Source organism: Temnothorax curvispinosus, unplaced genomic scaffold (genome assembly GCF_003070985.1).
Source record: "Temnothorax curvispinosus isolate PA1 unplaced genomic scaffold, ASM307098v1 QBEX01004657.1, whole genome shotgun sequence".
Classification (NCBI taxonomy): domain Eukaryota; kingdom Metazoa; phylum Arthropoda; class Insecta; order Hymenoptera; family Formicidae; genus Temnothorax; species Temnothorax curvispinosus.
Genome location: NW_020214437.1, coordinates 70,726 through 74,601, shown reverse-complemented (window position 1 = coordinate 74,601; position 3,876 = coordinate 70,726). Strand labels below are relative to the sequence as shown.

The following is a 3,876-nucleotide window of genomic DNA, read 5'->3' as shown; positions in this document are numbered from 1 at the left end:
GCGGCGACGGAAATCTCGCGTTTCATCATCGTGACGAAGAACCTCGAGAGTGATGAAGATCCTCAGCATATACACAGTGTGTTTCGTAAGACGTTCGCCAAGCTTGAGAGAGAAAATTGTACTTTTCTATTAGAATTTAATATCAATTTCTTCTATGTGAAAATCTTACAACATATTATTTAATATTCAAAAGTATAAACTAAATTACAAGCTAAAACCTTAGTTTTCAATCAATCTCAGACTTCGCTCGAAGCCTTCAACTATTATCTAAATGATTTTTGAAGAAAATTTAGGAGCCAGAGATGAATACCAAACTACCAATTGGTATAGACTTCAATCTTAACAAAATTGAATAAAATTGTCGTCGAAGCACACCATCATATCATGTGTCGAGAGATGCAATCCTGAAATATCATGCACACCTTACGAAACACCCCGTAGATCGGGCAGCAACGTGCGGGATAAGGTAAATGTCCCCATGGCCGACCATGTTCCCTCTACCGACTTTTTTGACGTGAAACGTTGTTTACGAGGCTGCTGATTCAACAACACGTTCATTAGTGCAGTGGAAAAATTCAGGAATTCGTGCAGTACAAAATAATTATAACGTGCAGAGTAAGTACAATAGTTAAATATATTTTTTTTCGCATTTCTTGCCGCACGTCACCATCCACGCGTATTCTTAAGAGTGAGGTTAGGAATTGTCGGTCGCCTAAATAGTCCGTATTTCGTTCAAAATCCTTTTGTAAGGAATAATCCGAGCGCTAAATGGTTTGTTACAATTTGATTGCCATATTCGAAAAAAAAAATTAGTCAAAAACTGTCATTTTTTTTATTTATTCGATGGTCGAGGTCAGACACAGCAAAACGCCTGCATGTCCCCAGTACCATACACGTAAACGTCAGTATCATCGAAGCTGCGGAAGCCGACGGCTGCGGTGAGGTTATCCGCTTAGAGGCAGTACTATGTGGGATCTCGGTAGTCGCGGCGCCGTGGTGTTGAGTGTGACGTGTGGGTGCGTGCTGATATACAACGCCTGCTCGTCAACGACAGTCTGCTGTCGCCGCACGCGTATCACGTTCTCGGTTACCTGCGGGAGGCGATTCACGAGCTCGGCGCGGCCCTCCGTGTCGTCCACGTCCACGGTACCGGTTACGTGCGTAAGCTCTGGCACAGTGCGAGCCGTTGTTACCGCGAGCGTTTCCCTTCGTTCAGGATGGACAGGCGACGCGCGAGCAATTATCAGCTCAGCAGCGACTCGTACGCTGCCAAGCGCGGAGAGTCGCCGTCGTTACCGTCATCGCCATCGTCGTCGTCGTCGTCGTCCAGGTTTGGCTTGATAAAAATACCTTTTCATGACTTATGTGTATTTATCATGTTTATCATTGATTTATGTTTATTTTTATGTTTACTTTTCGGTTGAAACCTCCGCCTCGCATGCTCTGAAAAAAGGTAATCGGTAATGGGGACATGCCCGGTCAAAATTGGACACAGCTGGTCGGTAGAGAGGGCACGCACTAGTGCGCCTTTATTCTTCTCTATCTAGAAAAATACTTGACGGAATGGATTGAGCCTACGATTTTTGGAAAGTGCATGGATGAAGCTATCCACCAGTATGAAACTCTTTATCGAATTTATTTTTGTCACGCTTGACAACGCCATTCTTTTGTTGGGTCGGCCTTATAGGTGTCGGCCATAGGGACATTTACCTTATGTATCCAGCGTGAGATCTCGCCATCCCCGCTGCAGACTTTCACGCGCGCGGAGATGCACGCGCTGAGAAAAAGATCGCTGCTCGGTCTTGCTGTGGAAAAAAGACGCGCGGCCGTAATCGCCGTCCAAGATCTCCGCCGCACGTTTGTTTACCTGTCGTTAGATCGAGAGGAAAGGTAAGGCGAGATCGAAGGCTCGCGGTGTGGTTTCCTCGGCGGCCAAGGCGCCCACGCTCTCGGACTCGATTATCAATTGCGAGATTAGAGCTGGCCGATGCGTTTCACGATCTCTATACGGCACTATCTCTACGATTGTCGCCAGGTGCAACTGCCGCTGCACACCGCAAATCGCGGGTTACACACGCGGAACTGCGAGTTCCAAGAAAGCGCACCTTCGACAAATATCTAAGGATTCCCTGCTTATCTGCATATAAATCGCATTTGTTGGAATAAAGATCCTGGTCATGCACTAACTTACTAAATCTATTAAACTTAGCTCTTTTCCTACCTATTAAAGTTTATTCTTTTTTACACTTTAATTTATCTTATTTTATTTTATATCTTTAGAGAAAATGGATTGCATATATTAGTCTTTTTACAAAGATCAAGCTCTTATAAATCTCGGACTACGAGTCGTGGCTTCAGACGATAAAACGTTCCTGTCGAAGAACACGTATCTAGCGGATAACGATGTAAAGAGGGCGAGGTCTTGGCTAGCGCCAGAAAACTGCGTAAGGCGATAATCGACGGCCGTCCCGGTAATCCCAATGAAAGCGCTTCGTTTCTCGGGCCCCGCCTTAAGCGCAAATTCCTGTTTCACGAACTAACACAAGCCGAGGGCGGTGCAATTCCGCGAACCGCAAGAACAACATGCGGCAAACTGCGGTAGCAATCTCGGATCCAACGCATACTAAAAAGTAGATGTATTCACGGCTTTGGATTAGATGTAAGACTCTCTAGAGACATCGGATTAAGAGATTTTTACTTGATCGAAAGAAATTTTCATAATAGGTCCTTAATTCTTAACGCAAAAGAAGACACATTAATATTTCAAAATACATATGATTAACATTATATAGATATAAGTCTTATGTTAGATTATATTTTTACTGAATACGATACAATTAAGTTACTCCATTTTTATTAACAACGTTTCTTTCTTTTAATGATATGTCTTTAATGTTCTCAAGTATAAAATCTGATATATTTGCTGAAAATATAAACTCGAACGTCGTTTTACTTAAATTTGTTCCTGGATGCGTCAAATATGGAGCAATGAACTTCTTCCTCGTGCTCTCCAGTTTCTTTTTACGATCCGTAAGAGCACCAAGTGGAAGATCTCCGAGAAATCCGAGGGAAGAGCACAACTGGCTCACCAGTTGCAGGAGCACGGACTCGACTTTACTCATTAAGGCTAGATTCCTGCACGGAGCACGCCAGCAGGACTAGATCCCGAGGCGGGATAGCCGTGAATCTCTCTTGTTGAGCCCTGGCGAAAACGAGACGGGGGAAACGAAACGTCTTGGTATCGTCGTCTTGGGAATTGCGCGAATCGAGTTTCTTCCCGCAAGAGGCAAAAAGAAGCGGAGGCACGCGAGTTCCGCGAGCGACCTCGATTACTATACCGCTCGGAAAAACGGCTCGACTCGCGGAGGAAACCTATCCGCTCGGCGGGATATGTCGACGGGAGATTTATAGTGTGGTGATTCCGGAGAATGCCCCGAGGATTGTAGAAAATTAATCCAAGTCACTTTAACCCTGAGAAACAACAAGTGCCTACGATACACACAACTGTTTGCATCTTTCGAACTAAATTCTCGCTTGTGATTGTTATAAGTTTGTGTACGGCTTATTATTATAAGTTACAATACAATTTTATGTTCTAAGGTAAATGTAATGCAGGACATATAATTGACGTCTTTCGATACTAAAACAAAAAAATATACACATCTTTGGTGGTTGATTAAGTAATTGAATTAACCCCTTGTTCGATATCAAAAGCTAATTTAAAATAAAAATTTGGTGCTGTCAGAATTAAAGAAATTGCCAGAATAATTGAATTATCGTACACAGTTTTCAATCGCCGAGACTCGAAGAGAAACTACCTATTTTACGACAATGCCGACGCAATAAGACATAATTAGATTAACGTAAATGAGGACA

At 43.3% G+C, this 3,876-nt stretch overlaps 1 long non-coding RNA gene across 1 annotated transcript; it reads left to right on the top strand.

Annotated features, from left to right (window-relative positions):
- The first annotated feature begins 467 nt into the window (after positions 1-467).
- Positions 468-1,724, top strand: LOC112453744. The gene is made up of 2 exons (XR_003040652.1): positions 468-1,330; positions 1,454-1,724. It is a non-coding gene; the product is annotated as an uncharacterized LOC112453744 (long non-coding RNA).
- Positions 1,725-3,876: the final 2,152 nt, after the last annotated feature.